General features: G+C 37.8%; 1 long non-coding RNA gene across 8 annotated transcripts in view; it reads left to right on the forward strand.

Annotated features, from left to right (window-relative positions):
* Positions 1-412: 412 nt before the first annotated feature.
* LOC147915723 (uncharacterized) overlaps positions 413-16,541 on the forward strand; it is a 90,523-nt gene continuing 74,394 nt past the window's right edge. For 6 of the 8 annotated variants that reach the window (XR_015554149.1, XR_015554150.1, XR_015554147.1 and 3 more), the window contains exons 1-2: positions 413-510; positions 12,085-12,246. This is a non-coding gene — a long non-coding RNA (uncharacterized LOC147915723). Of the gene's footprint in view, positions 511-3,651; positions 3,772-12,084; positions 12,247-16,541 lie in introns of those variants that run through there. The other 2 variants (XR_015554151.1, XR_015554154.1) reach the window with 2 other exon arrangements.

Here is a 16,541-nt window from a genome sequence, read left to right on the forward strand (position 1 = left end):
CCTCCTATGTGGGTCTTTGAGAAGTACAAGTCTTCTGTGGCTGAGAAGCCCTGCCGCCCACAGGTCCACACACACAGTCAACACAGTCCTGCCCCGTGTGAGCGCCCCGACCTCCCCAAGTGGACCCAGTCTCTCCACAGCGGGAGCCCCACACACTCTGCCACCGCCCCACACTCTCCACCCGCTCCTTGTGCACACCCTGCCCCGCTCAATTCAGCTCAGTTGCCAGGCTGCAGAGAATCCAGTCACCAATCTATGCAGGCCCACACGTTGCCTGAGGGCTTGTTGTTGGGTGGGGCTAGTCTCTAGGGTGGGCTGCCTGCCCTGGCTGAGCTGGATTAAATCGGTGCTCTAGCGGGTGGAGCAGACCCTGGGCTAGCAGGTCTCAGGGAGAACTCCAATGGCGTCTGTGTCAGCACGCTCACACCAGGCCACAACAATGGCCGCCGCCAATGTCCCAGTCCCTGGAGAGGTCTCACTCCTCACCGAGATGCACTCAGGGCCTATTAGGTGAGTCTCTTGTCACCGAAGCACTGTGCACCTTTCTTTCTGGTGATTTTAGGATGCTTTCTGGAACGGGTGAGTTTGTGCGCGGGCCCTTTAAGAGCCAGTTTTAGTTTCTTTGTGAACCGGGTTTTCTGGGGGTGCTTCCCAATGCTTTAGTAGCAGGCAAAGTCAGATATTATGCTGCTGGTCTCAACTGTGCTGGGTCCACAAAATGCCCACAGCGGGGGCGCTCCCGCCTCAGGGCCCCGCGCCTCCAGGGAGGGTGCGTACCTGTGAGCTGCTCCCTGCGGCCGTGAAGCTGGCGGCTTGTGAAGGCGGCGTTTTTCCTCTCCAGAAGGGAGTCTCTGCCTCTTCTACCCCAGTTAGGATTGTCCGTTGTTGCAGGAGTTCCTCTTATCCAGTTTTCAGTTCTGTCTCAGGGGTAATTTTTCCACGAGTAGTTGTAAATTGGCTGTGTCCACGGGAGGAGGTGAGTTCAGAGTCTGCCTACGCCGCCATCTTGACTCTGCCCCCTACTATCTTGGATTTTAATGTTCAACTAAAATAACTAAATGTTGTCTACTCAAGCTTTTCTAGAGTTTGCAAATTGGATTATGAAACGTCTAAGAAGCCTGCCCCGTTAGGATGTGCCCATCGCAGAAATAGAACCCTATCCATAATAGCCAATTGGTGAGGGATTATGTTTTTCATTCACTGGAGAAGGGAAAATCTAAACTCAGATAACTTATAACCTTAAAAATATACAGAAACAAAAAATTTTTCTACTCCTAAATGGTATCTCAACTTTCTGAGTCCCCTCACATTCGGAAGGCAGAAAGGATCCCACAAGAAACCGAATTCCAAGATATGTTAAATTTACACAGAAAAAGTATTTTATGGCTTCAGAGGCAGGAACATTATTTTCTATAAAATCTGAAGAAATGTGAACTTTTTCTAGCGATATATTTATCCAAGGAGTAAATTCTGAGGTCAAAACTTCAGGGTGAACTCTACGTGAGACTGTTTTGTTAGGAAGAAAATAAGAGATGCTATAATTTAAGGAGGTTGCCATTCTAAAGGATATATGCAAGACATTTGGAAATATATTGTCTTCCCTGAGTCAAGAACATCGATGATAGATGCAGGAAGGGGGCACGATAAAGAGATATTATCTAGAAAATGGCTTATCCCTTCTGGGATGTTGTTTGTCTCTCACTTGGCAAGGATCATCGTCCTAGGACTCAAGCCCTCAGAGACCAAGTTCCACATAAGCACCTGCTAAGGAACATGGCTGCATGGAGGAAGAAGGTTTTATAAACAAAAGAAGAGTTATTAAGAGATGTGCTGCCTTAAGAAAGGTATTCCAGGGGTGTACCTTGATGAGAGAGTGAGAAGAGTTTGAAGGGGAAGGTTTGAAGACTGCCTACCTAATAGTCCAGTGTTTACCTCTGTGGTTCACTTCAATTAACATTATAGGGGATAGTATTCAGTTCTACTTTATAAAATTCAACAGGCATATATTCAATATATGTTATAGACAGGTGCTAAATTAGGTGATTGAAATTCAAACATAAATTAAAAGTAGATCCCTGTTCTCAAAGATATTATGATTTGGTGGAAGAAACTGAAAATAAAAGCTGAAGATTTTAATAAAATATGACAAGAAAATGGGCAAATTATATTTTGAGAATACTTAAGGGGACAAGGAGTGTTGAGAGGAAGCCTGGAAATATTTTCTGAAAGAGAAGACAGTTTACCTGAAGCTTTTGGTGAGAACCATTTTTCATCAGTTGAAGAAAGGCAGAAACACGCTACTGACTGAGGAGGGAACCCGGCAAATGTCCTTTGTTAGCATGCCCCCCCTTCCCCTGAGTTCTCTCTCTGCAGCTTTCTGAGCTGGGTCTCGGGCACAGACACGTGGATGTGGATTAGTATTTCCTCATAATGATCCATCCTCGTGTTGGATGGTCCTGTCTCAGTGGGCTTTTCTGAGACACAGAATTTACAAGGGGTCTTGGAGGCACATGAATGGATCCTGACACTGTATTGGAGCAAAACTAGCAAATCAGTCGACACTTGTTAGGATTTCAGCTACTTTTTGACAGAGCAGTAAAGAGGAAATTTATTTATTTAACAACTATTTAGTGACTGGCTACTCCTGAAACAGTGTATAGTCCCTGCCTTCGTAGGGTTTATAGTGTAATGGAAAAGATACACTAGGAAGTTGAACAATTAAAAAGGAGCAGGGTCATCTGTAACATAAATATACCATATGCCGGGGCACTCTGGGAGTTTATAACAGCAGGCATCTAATTCGGTATAATTCGAGGAATCTAGTCTAATGAAAATATCAGTAGCTGTGGTAGTGATGTGAGGGATTAGCGGAATTGAGCTATAGCTGAAATAAGCTACAAGTTAGGCAAAGAGATGAAAGCACTATGTGAGCTAGATATTAAATGGGAGTTGAAAGCAGTAGAGGGCCAAGTGCATGGCAGTGGGAATGGTTTGCAACAGATGCAGGCAATAAAGGCGTGCGCTGACCATAGACTTTAAAACAAAAGTTGATCTGCTTGCTATTATCACTGTGCACCAGTGATTCTAAACAATGGCAGTGGTGAAATATCCCTACCTGAAAAATCTTTTGTTGGTCTACTTTCTAAACAATCTCTGTAGACTCTGTTGAGTTTTAAATTATATTGAAGCTTCTGTTTACCCAATTTTTTAAACTTATCCTTTAATAAATACTTTATTCTACACAAAGATTAGTTTGGAGAAATTCCAATTATACGACCAGCCCTCAACACACTCCAACATGCTTTCATTATAAGAGTAAGTTTGTAACTGTTCAAAATTATCCAGGGTCATTTCAGACACAGTCATTGGCTCTAACCCCAGTGGTGCAAAACATTCTTGTGCATAAACAACAGATTTGAAATAAACAATGTTAGCATAGTAATTGTAAATATGAAGAAACAGCACTTGAGTTACTATAATTCTGTAACTGTATGTGACTTTTAGAAGTTTTCATTTGAATTTAAGATTAAAAATAGTAAAACAGAGTACAAATTCTAAGGTGTAATATATATGTATATATAATGCAATATGTATGTACGTGTGTATACATATACACATGCGTATGTATATATGCATATATATGATCAAATCATATATATAAAATGTGAAAGCTTTTCCTGAATTAACTGATCCAGGACTAAATATGCAGGAACACCACTGAAGGAAAGAACTATCCTAGGCAGAAGGAAAAGCGCATGTGAATTCTTAGAGGTGAGTTGCAGTATGTTCTTGGGAAAAGTTCAAATGCTTCAATGTGGCTGGATCAGGTGATGCAAAGGAGTGGATACTGAAGACTTAATCCTGTGCAAAATCATGCAGAAGCCTGGAAGCTATGTTTCAAAATTTGAACTTGAACTCATGGGCCACTGGGAGCCATTGACGAGTTTCAAGAGCGAGATTAGCACGATCATTTGTACGTTCTAGAGATAATTATGACCACACTGCAAGAATGGGTTATGGGAACAATATTGAGTGGAAGATCGGCTATGTGACTGCTGTCATTTCAGTAAGAGAAAATGGTGTTCTGAATTAAGGTAGTGGGTCTAAGGTTAGAGAAAAACACAGGTGGAGAGAGAGGAGTTTGGGCTTCTAGTGTTTTGGTTCGGATAACTGAGTGGGTGGCAGTGCCAGCTACAGAGCTAAGGAGAACACAGGAGCAGGAGAATCAGAAGAGAGTCTTATTTTGGTCATAGGTTGCATGATTCTCCATTGAGATATAAAAATAGAGGGGTCTTGGAGGCACATGAATATATTACCCAGAGGCTGCAGACAGACCTAGAAAGATATGTAGATTTGAGATCTGAGAATAGAGGTGTTTGGCTAGTCGAAGCTCTTTGGGCTCTGTACTTTCTTTAGAAGTTCTATAGTCCAGATCCCTCGTGCTGCCTCTCCTGTCTCTACCACACAACCTCTATCACCATGCTTTACTAACTCCACATCTTTAGTCAGGCTATTTAGTTTCACTGGGCCTCAACTACCTGTAACCTATCAGTTGTCATACATTAGGGGAAGGACATATTTTGAGAGTTTTTAAAATATTTGTCCACATTTTTTTTTCTAACTGCCTCATAAGCTGACTGGGTATTTTCCCAAATAGAAAGTCTTTCTTTTGATTTAGATTGTTGGCATCTCCAAGAATTCCTATTTAAAAGGAAATTTCCTTGAGATGTTATTAATAAATAGTAGTAACGGTTAATAATCAAATAATGCTTACTACATGTCAGACACCATCCTAAACAACTTGCATATTTTAATTCACTTGATTCCTTAAAAGCATCTTAGGTAGGTTTAATTTTTATCACCTACTTTACACATGAGAAAATGGAGGAAAGAGAGGCCAAGAAACTTGCTCAAGTTCCCACAGCTAGTGGCGGGATTTGAACCCAGACAGTCTAGCTCCAGAGTCTGTGCTCATTACCACTAGACTATACGACTAGTAATTTCTTTAGTGGGATGAGTTGTTTGATGAAGAATTACTTTAGTCAGGTCAGATTGCCTGATAAGTGCAATAGCTCATAATATAAGGATTTTCTAGAATGAGATTCAGAGCAGGTGAACTTTAGTGGGCAGAAGTGAAGGTGCAGTCCTGTTTAATGCCTGGAGCAAGTTCTGGGTCACGCACTGCATTCAACCTCTTGGGCGTCTACATATAGAAGAGGGCAGTGCATGCCTGGTGGAAGGAATACAAATAGAGGCAAGATAGTCACAAAAGAAGTAGGACCCCATCAAAGTCATTTTTCAGATACTTTATATTGAGAGTACCTGCCTGCCCCCAATTTTTCTACACAACCACGTTTACCCATTTGTCTTTCCGCAAGAAAGTTAACTACATGATATGGTATCAAATTCTCCATCAATTCGATGAAAAGTGAGAGTCTTTAGGGACAAAGAATCTGTAGAGTATTTCAAATATTTTACAGCACTTTCTCCTCCCTGCCTCCATTTGTTTTCATTTCTCTCATTTTAACTTGATTCTGTTGTAACAGATGCCGATACAGTTTTTGACACTGAGAATGCCAGATCTATCATTAATGTGTTGCCAAACTGGGGAAGCTTTACTAACAATATGTTTTGCCTGCATCAGTTCGCTTCTTTTAATAGAGAGACTCATTTGAATAACATCTGAATAGAGGAGTTAATAATAGTAGCCTAGAAGCGAAAGCCAGATTGGATTAATGAGAAACTGACCTGAATCTTCACCCTGAATTAAAATTGAATGGCATTAGAATAATTTTGGAGGCACAAAATGTTCTGTCAATTCTAAACCCTTCTTCCATTCTTTCCCTCTTTCCCTCCCGCTACCATATTTTAAACATATTCTCACCTTTGCCCCTCCTGGCTTTACCAGGGAGTTAAGAAAGCATATCTTGGATTGACCTTAAAATCATTTTGTATTATCTGCAAAAACTATATTATTCTGAAATCAATTACAAATTTTAATTATTCAGAAATGATGTGTCAAGTAGTTCATGCTGATATATTCATATGTATGTAATGACTAAAAACTGGTAAAGGACATTAACAAAATCATTTTCCTCTTTTAAAATTCAAATGCCTAAGAATGTTACAATGTCATATTCAGTTTGTGTGTTTGTGTGTGAGAGAGAGAGTGGGGGGAGATAGAAAGAGAGAGAGGGAATGACAGAGAAAAGAATAAGAAAGAATTGTTGGTAGTAAGGCATTCAGACCCATCTATCTGTCATTGGATTAGCAAAAATTTGCTGTAAGAAATGATTGTCTCATATGAGAAACATAAGATGAGCTTAAGCCCATCTAAATACAATAAAATATAAAAAGTAGAGGGCTCAAGGGAAGACGTATGCATGGGAGAGGTATTTGAAAGAGCTATTTTATTTTACAGTTAATTTACCAGAATTGAACATCTAGGTTTTGTTGTTGTTGTTGATCTTTTTTGAAGTATTAAATATAGACAAGCGCACAAATCCTAAGAGTACACCTTGATGAATGCATCCATGTAACTAGCACACAGATCGAAAATAGAAAATTGCCAGCATCCCAGTCATTACCCAGACCTCCCTTATAAAATGTAACCACTACTTGACTTCACTTTCCATAGATCTGCTTTGTGTTTTTTTAAATTTTATATCAGAAAAATCATACAATTTATAATCTTTGGAATCCAGTGTCTTTCATTCACAGTGGTTGTCAGATTCAACCACGTAGGTGTGTTTAGCAATAGGTTGTTCATTCTCTATTCTTATAGGTATGAATATACCACCATTTATTTATCCAATTTACTGTTCAAGAAAAATTGAGTAGTTTCCAGTGTACAGCTATTATAAATAGTAATGCTATGATTATTTTGTATGTGATGCTTTTGGTCAACCTATGTGGATTTTTTTAGGTATTTAAAATTAGGGAAAAAAAGTTTCCATAAACTTAAGAAAATGCTGATCATTCCTAGACCTCTGTTTGGCTGGGAAATTCAAGGCACTCATTGCACACACATTTTTTGCCTAATAGCCTCTTATTTTTGTTTGCAATGAATTTGTCTATGTCAAAATCTCCAACTCTTCCTGTAAACACGTCTGCTTCCTAAAGCTGCATTGTTTTCCAAATTCTTCTACTTAGCTTGAAAAGTGGAAAAAATAGTTTTTACTTAATGTAAAAATGGCCATGAGGTGGAACTTCTGACATATCAAAATCAATATGTTTAAGAATAGTTTGAGAAAAATTAGGAGACAAAACAATAAATAGCCACTTCTTTTAATTATTATTCTTAGAAATAAAAACAAAATTTCACTCTAAGATCTTCCCTCTAAAAGACTTGTAATCTTCTGAAATCTACCCTCCTTGCATTTATCTCTTTCCATTTAGCTTTACCTGAACCTCTAAGTGAGCTACTTTTCTTCAAGGTATTTTCCTAAAAGCTACATTGTAAAATCTTTAGAACAAAAGTCAAACCTATAGAAATTAAATTAAAACAATTGTTTAGAGACAAGTTAAGGGCTACGATTAAGGTGCTAAACTTCAGGAAGAAAGGCCAAAAAAAAAATGCTATAATATTCACGACTTTGCAAAATACTTATTCTCCTGGACTGTAGATCTGCACCAAGTAGCTAAATAAATCATTAGCTGGTTGATGGGAAAAAATATTTAAAAGCAACAGAGTCGAAAAGAGAAAATTTGAATAACTCATTATGAAAGCTTTTTAAATATAAATAGAAAGTACACTACATAAGGCAATTTCAGAAACCTTTCTTTAAGAGAAGATTGAGTACAGTTGCAAATTGTAAATTAAATTAAGATGAAACATAGACTGTAGGAAACATCCAATAGGTTTCTGGGGTGCACTTAATGGCAGCCATAAGGAGGACATTATCCCTTATTTTTGACGATGAGTTCAAGCCCATTTAACCAGGAAAAAAAAATTAAAATGTGAAAACAACAATTTAGAAAATATTCAATGTGTGGTTACACATTTCCAAATAGCCTTAGAAAGTAAATAGGCTAGAAATTAATACAATTTCTGGCTCTTTAAATAAAACAACCAAAAGGGCCTCTGATCTCTATAATTTAGGCATCTAGAGATAAGAAAATGTACAAATATTGCAAGTAAAGGGGCCATTAAGAGAACCAACATCTCACATTGGTACAATTCAGAAGGGTAACTTAAAAATATGTGCAATGATTCTGCTCCAAGGGAGACATTAGCACCCAAGAATTCCCTGTCCTTCCTCTAATCTCCCTAGAAGAATTGTCTATAATTGTAGATGGACAATAATACAGCTTTCCTATTTTTATGGTGTCACTATATACACATCTAACTCCACTACTATACAGCACCAGATACTTCAGAAAAAAAAATTTACAGTTGTGTGAAAAGCAAAAAGGAAGGAAAATCGACTTTTAAGATTAAAAAAGAGAGAAAGGAATTTTGTATTAAAGTAGAAATAATTGGTTAGGCCAGATTGTGAAAGAAAGATAATAAAAGGCGGATTTGAGCATATACAGTAAGTCGTAAAAAGCTTGAGGGGAAATACGCTTTACCTGGGTTTAATCAAACCACTCAAGAACTGAAAATACTCATGTACTAACGTCTAACTGACATTGTGAGGTCATTATCAGAAAAAAATTTTGATTCTCTGTGGTAGAACTTCTACCAATATAATAGTTAATATTCTCTCCTATATAAAATATACTGCATCTCCTACGCATCATCAGATTATAGCTGATCTAGATATCAGAATGCCTACACCATGTATAGTTCAATGCTGATGGCAGCATACCCATAGACAAAAGATTCCATAGATATAGATTAATCAGAGTACAGGACATAAGAGTTTATATTGATTCTTCTTATAATCTTTTTTTTATACAAATAGAAATATATTAGGCCCTGCTCTCTATATATTAATTCAACAGTATGGCACATGTAGAACAATTGCCAATTAAAAGCCTGTCTTCTAGTTCAGTAGCAAACTTAGCCTCTTTACCTCAGAGCAAATACAAGCATTAACTAAATCAGTCAAAACATCTTTAGATCTTATACTACTAGGTATTTAAATTTAATGTTACCATAGTAGTGAATCCCTACTCCTAGTGGAAGCTACCAAATGTTTTTACACGTTTATTAACTAACTGCGATTTATTGTTACATTCTCCTCCTGTTACTAGCCATTGGTGTAAAACTTAATCCAGTGTCCCTAGTTCCTGAGATCTCAACCAGTCTTCAGCTGATGGCTTTGGAGGGGATGAATGAATATGGTGTTTGTGTCTGAGGGTATGGTGTCATGTATCTTCTGAGGTCTTATGGTCTAATCGGAGATTCCTGAGTTTCTCCTGGCCCACAGAGCTGGTCTTCTACACATAACCAGAGGGAGGCATATGGGCAGCACTGCTCCAGACTTTTCTATGTTAAGTCTGGGCTGTGAGCTGATTCAACTTTCTCATAGTCAGCTCTTGTCATCCGAATCTGTTTCCCCCCTGGCTATGATCTGGGGCACTCGAAGTTTTTACCATTCCCCATCTGGAAATTTTAGCTGGTCTCTCTCATGTGCAGAAATACCAGTCTTTCCATCAGCCTGAATCTTCTCTTGGTATTTGTCACTACAGAGTCTGTGTGGTAGTTTTTGTTTGCTTTTTAAAAATCTTTAACAAACATTTTTTATAGCATTGTTGTGGCTACTCTGCAAAAGCAGGAAGGATCCCTACCCAAAATTTTGTTCATATGTTGAGACTGATGCCACAAACCCCTCCCAGGTAATATTCAAGGTTTATGACTTACATAATTGGGGTCTCTGCAGGGAGCAGGGCAGGCCTCTCAAGCAGGTTCAAAATGGCTTAAAAAAGCAAAGAGAGGAGACTGGCTTGGGTTTTCATTGTGATTAGGGGGTGGCACTGGGGTGAGGTTTCACTCACAAAGAGGTTTGCATGGTTTGAATCTCCAACCCTTGTCAAAGAAGGTGCACCCAGGTTTTCTTATCAGCTCACCCAAATCTGGGACACAAGGAGAAGAGAGGGAGTGAGGTTTGCAAGCTGCCAGCAGTCAGACTCAAGAAATGGAGTCAGACCACTTATTACAAGCACATTGTGTGTGTCAGACAAGGTTAGAGGCACTTAGGAAGTATCGGTCAACAAAACAGAGAACAATACCTAACGTCGCTGAGATTTATTCCATTCAGGGAAGACAGAAGTGCACAACAGATATAATACACGAGTAAAACAAATAGTATGTTAGATCCCAATGAGCAATATGGGAAAAAAGAGAGTAGAGTAGAGGAATGAGGATGAGGGGTGCAGGAAGGTGGGGGCAGAAATGCCAGTTTAAATAGCGTAATCAGATTGGACCTCACAGAAAAGAGGAAATTTAAACAAATACTTAAAGCAGGTGAAAGTGTTAGCCAAGCAACCAAAGGAAGAACCTTGAAGGTGGAAGGAGCAGCCAGTGCAAAGACCACAAGGAGCCAGGACACCTGCTGGAGTGTCTGAGAAACAGCAAGGAGGCAGGTGTGAAGGAGGGAAGTGAGCCAGGGGAGGAGGAGATTGAATCAGAGAGGGAAAAGGGAGACAGATTATGAAAAGCCTTATAGATCATTGCAAGAAATGACTGAGTGGACTGGGGAGCAATGAGGGAGTTTTTCCTGGAGGAGTGATATGATCTGATTTATCTTTTAAGAAGATTCCTATAGCTGCTGCATTGCGAATAGACTGTAGGAGGGTAACCATGGCATCTGAGAGACCAGTTAGGAAGCTACTATTTTAATCTGGGTGAGAAATGATTTTGACTTAGGCCAGAGTGAGAAGCATAGAAGCAGTTGAATTCGAATACATATTTTGAAGATAGAGTCTACAGGATTGACTGTCAGGTGGATGTGGCACATGAGGGGAAGACGGGTCAAGGAAGGCTCTCATGTTTTTGGCTTGAACAACTGTGGACACCTCCTGTAGGTGGACCAGGGTTTTATAACAACATGTGAATTAAGCTAAGGTCTGCTTACAATACTTCATTCACAGTACAATTCTATGGAAGATTAAAATAGGTAGTATATAAGGTGGAAACAGATTTTAAAATATAAACAAGTAATGAGTTAAGGCACAGCTGGGGCAAAATGGGTCAGGGTTCAGGGTGTGGACACTAGAAGGAGACTTCCTAGTTTCAAAACCTGACTGTCTCTTTCTTGCAAAGTGATTTTCAGAAAACCAGTTACTTTCTTTATATCTAAGTTTCCTCTTATGCAAAATGGAAATAAGAGTATGTATTTATTATGCATGAGAGTGTTGGAGTGTAAAGACCATAGATGTTAGATTTGGGGTTTAATTTGAGTCCTTGCTAAATTCCTTAGTAAATTAGGATACAGTATTCACCTCTTTGACCTCAATTTCTTTATTTGAAAAGCAAGAAAAATAACACCTAACTTGTGTACCTATAAGGATTAGGAAAAAATAATGTATTTGGCATAAAGTAGGTGTCCAGTCATCAGAAGTTAATTATAACTTGCAATTTTTCTTCTCTTATGTGTTAATTTTTCCTCTTTAAAAATGATTTGGGGGCTGGCCCCATGGCCTAGTGGTTAAGTTCGGTGCATTCCACTGTGGTGGCTGGGGTTCAATTCCTGGGCGCAGACTTACACCAGTCTGTGGCGGCCATGCTGTGGCGGTAACCCACATACAAAACAGAGGAAGATTAGCACAGGTGTTAGCTCAGGGCAAATCTTCCTCAGCCAAAAAAAAAAAAAAAAAAAAAAAAAAAACAAGATTTAAGTAAGCTCACAGATTTTTTCTCCATCACATTTTTATCTATCAGCAAATATAACATAGCAGAGAATGGTCTTCAGAAAATACTAAGCAACCTTGTCCTTGAGATGGGGCAAAGACGGTAAAAGAAAAAACAAAGAGTGTTTAAACCACTCTTTGCCTTGCTTCTGCTTCTAGACAGAAGATTAATGATATCAGCTGACTTAGGAAACATCGTGAATTAGATAAAGTTGATGTTTAGTGCCCTTTGTATCATCATTACTCCACCACATCTCTACTTTCTGTCACTCTTTCCATCCCTAACAGATTCCTCAACCTCACCATCTCCCTCTCAAATCTTCAGAACTACAGAAGTAAATATTAACTCACATCTACCAGATCAACTCACAGTGGTTGTGTATCACCTACCAGCTCATTCCACACGTGTTGAGAATCTTTGAGAATGAAATGGTGAAAACTTAAACAACAGTAAGTGGAGTTACCTTCTGTAAGGGGTACTACCGGACTGGTCTATTCACTTTGGCAATGACAATAGAGACTAAAATAATGGTTGAATTCCCTAATTTCAAACCCTTCTTACTAACACTTAAAGGGTAGTATTTTAACTCAGGACATTGATACATATGTTGAATTTTCAGTTGCAAATGATGATAAAATCTATATTTTACAATGGTTTCTATGAAAGGCATTTGATATTAAGCATTAACATATATAAATACATTCTTAAAAATATGTTTGAAGCTATACATAATAGTTATCAACATTCACAATGAGGTACTAGGTTACACAGCCAATTCTTTTTTTTTTTTTTTTTTTGCTATTTTATAATTTATTTTATTCACTTAGTACAGCAAGAACACCTTTTCATGCAAGTAAATGTATTTCTACAGAATCTTCTTAAAGGCTATACAGAGTTCTATTGTAAAAAATTACTATAATTTATTTAATTTTATAATCCTCTAGAGTTATAATTTAAGTTGATTCTAAGCTTTCCTTTTATAACCAACACTGCAGTAACTTTAGAGCCTCATGTTTCTTAGGGTTTCAATAATACCCTCATGAGAAAGGGCAAGATGTCAACCTCTGAACATCTTTGTGATACGGTTTCATGCCTTGCACCAGCTCTGTTGATTCTTGTAGATTCTGTACACATCAGCTGGGGAGAGGAAATGCTGGAATTATGGATAATGCATACTGTCTTTTGACTATTTTTAAAATGTGGCAAGAGGAGAATTTAAATCCCTGTAGATTTAAAAATTTACCTTTATTAAAATGCTTTTTCTACAACTCTACAGAAAGGAGTTTTAGACAATCCCTATATTTATAAGTTAAACGAACAAACAAAAACACAAGAAAAAAATAACTTCCATGATGAGCAATACCTATAAGAAACTCCCGTTATTCAGAATGTTTGATTTCTTGTTTGTAATTCATTCACGTACCCATCACGCATTTATTTATTCATCAAAACTTGGTTGCACATATACCATATTTTAGGTACTAGAGAGGTGAAGATGAATATAGGTCTTGTCATGTAAGGACCCCTTACTCTCACCATCATATTTCCTGAAATAATTGGAATTCAAAATGGTTGGTCTCTGTCCCATTAGGTGTCACTGTTTCTTTGGTGTATACTGTGTAAAAACAAAACAAATAATAAAAGACATGGATCTTGCCCTAAAATAACTTTGTAAATGAAAGGCCCTGAGAAAAGCCTATTGAAAAGTAAATTAAGGAGTTACCACAGCTGTATCTTAAAGGCACCAGGAAAAATGTTCCACATTATAGAGTTTCTTCCACCCTGATTTTGTCTTTCATTCAATCATTCAGCAAATATATTAAGCTCAAACTTTGATCTAAAGGATGTGCTATATTTTGGGATACAGAAGTATATAAGAATTGTTTTTATTTTCTTCCTATATAGCAGAGAATATAGATAAAAAATCACATAATCATTCTGTAATGTGATAGATATATTTTAAAAAGTATAGCTAAATGTCTGAGATTTTAGAAAAATTAATTCTATCTGAGATATTAGGTAAGATTTAATATAGGAAATTTTGAAGGATAAATAGCAGGGCCAGGGCTAAGCTGAGATGATTGAAGCCTTCTCCTTGAGTGCAAAATATAAGGTGGTGCCAAATAATTCAGTAATCAAGATAAATAATGTTTTAACAAAATATTTTAAAAAATCAAGTTGGCCATGGGCTGACCACCCGTTTTCGTAAAGAAAGTTTTATTGGGCTTTCAACAAGTAAGACTGGGAGGAAAGTGTATTCTGGGATGAGAAAACAGCATGAGAAAACACTGGAAGATGTGGGAATGGCCTGTGAGATGTTTGAGAATGACAAGTAGCCTTGTGAGGTTAAGAAGAATGTCTGAATGGAAGTAGCTTTTTTGATTTTTTCCTAATGTGAAATTCTGGATTATAGAGTCATTTCAACCTCTTCTAAAGTTTCCATCCTGCAGGAAGCAATGAATTAGATTAATTGCCCTTGAAGTATTTGTGATTTTTTTTATATAATTTTATTTGTTTATTTATTTTTCCCCCAAAGCTCCAGTAGATAGTGGTATGTCATAGCTGCACATCCTTCTAGTTGCTGTATGTGGGTCGCGGCCTCAGCATGGCCGGAGAAGCGGTGTGTCGGTCCGCACCCGGGATCCAACCCCGGGCCGCCAGCACCGGAGCGCACCCACTTAACTGTTAAGCCACGGGGCCGGCCCAATATTTGTGATTTATTTGAAAACATGATGGACTTTCAATAATATTTGCTCAATTGAATAGTTTCCATCCTACTTTAGAAACCTAGAAGGAATGAGAGGAGATAGTGAGGAGAGGGAGGTGTTGAAAAAGAGCATAGAAAGTGAGGACTTAGAAGACATTCTTCACTTACTCTGCAATTTTGCTGGCTTGTCATACATGAAACAAGTATGGCATGTGTAAGTAGATGAAAGATTTGTAGAAACCATACATGTACAGAGCACTAAGGGAATATATAATAAGACTAAAGATAGAAGGAAAATATTTAAGTTTTCTTCTAAGAAATGAAATTCTGCATTTATTTTGAGTTTTTGTTGGCTTTTAAAATTTTTTCCAGCTTTGTTGAGTAATGATTGGCAAAACTTTGTGTATATTTAGGTTGTACAATGTGATTTTTCTAAGGTGTACATGTTGATTTAATATATGTATAACTTGTGAAATGATTACTACAATCAAGTTTATTAACATATCCAACCCCTCACCTAGTTACCATTCTTTAGTGTGTGTGGTGAGAACACTTAAGATTTACTGTCTTAGCAAATTTCAAGTATACGATACAGTATTATTAACTGTAATTGCCATGCTGTACTTTAGATCCTCAGAACTTATTTATCTTACAACTGAAAGGTTGTATCCTTTGACAACATCTCCCCTTTCCCTCACGCCCTCCCAGCCCCTGGCAACCACCATTTTACTCACTGGTTCTATGAAGCCATACACAGAAAAACAAATACTGTATGATCTCCCTTATATGTAGAACCTAAAAAAAGTCTGTACCTATTTTAAAGGAAAAAACATACCTGTGATGGTATAGGTTGATTGGAAGCACGTGCTGTGGGAATGGTGGAGAGTGCAGGAAAGGATAAGTTGTTTGAAACGTATATAAAACATGAAAAAAACAGACAAAGTAATGTTCAAAGGAATGAAAGTTACCGAAAGTGGTATACCTGGTTCTGTACCATATAAAGAGCACAATCATAGTTTTTCTATTTTATATAAATGCTATCATATATATGTGTATTTGAACAGTATATTTGCAACTAAATATAATTACATCTGTATTTGATTTTTAGGTCATTATTGGTTCTTCCATAAAGCTCACCCATTAAACTTCAAGGTCAACAATGAATTAATTTACAAAGTGGGGAATTTCTGAACTTAGGGAGAAACCCTTAAGAAGGTAGGGGCACCACAACCTAAACTCTGGCCATGTCACCACTTAATGACTGCATGTTAAAGAACTCTAAGAGAATGTAAACTTCTCATCTAATGACCTAGAGCCCAGACACAATGTTGAAATTCGAGTGGGTCATGCATCTCAACTCACCTATCATGTGGCTGGCCTTCATGAAGTCTGTCTATGGCTGATATGCTTTTCTTTAAAACCAGAATAATATTTACAACAAACTTCAAAGCAACGTCAAAGACACTAATAAAAACAATAGTTTATCACCAACCCCCATTATGTGCTTCCCAGCTCCCAAGAGTTGACAACAAAAAAATAAGTTGTCATCAAGTATAGCATCAAAAACATGAACTACAGTCACATCAAGATAGCTTTTTCTTTTTCCAGGTTCATCATTATTTTAGTCACAGCTTTGACTGAGAAACCACTAAATATGAACCAAGATGAGAGAGGGAAAACAGCAAAGTAAAAGATACATAGAGTGATAAATAGATTTTAATTCTTTTTAAAAAAGCATCCATCTCTCTAGTGTCTGTTTGTGATGGATGGTTTGAGAGAAGACGTCACAAAATCCAGCAACATAAAAATGTAACATTCAGTACACGAACACATTATGCATTGCCTTGGCAGGGCCTTCCTCACTGAGAACAGAGAATACTGCTCAGGAATATGGCAATGAGTCACTTGAACAGAGTGGTCGCTGGGTGGTGTCGCAATGTGTTATTTGTTTGTTTTCTTCCCCTTCATTTATGTGGAAGCTATTTGCCCTGGCTCTTGATTTTTAGAGTCTAAGTATCCATATACATACTTATGTTT

Source organism: Ceratotherium simum, chromosome 13 (genome assembly GCF_057802395.1).
Source record: "Ceratotherium simum simum isolate JZ-2026a chromosome 13, ASM5780239v1, whole genome shotgun sequence".
In the NCBI taxonomy this organism is placed as follows: domain Eukaryota; kingdom Metazoa; phylum Chordata; class Mammalia; order Perissodactyla; family Rhinocerotidae; genus Ceratotherium; species Ceratotherium simum.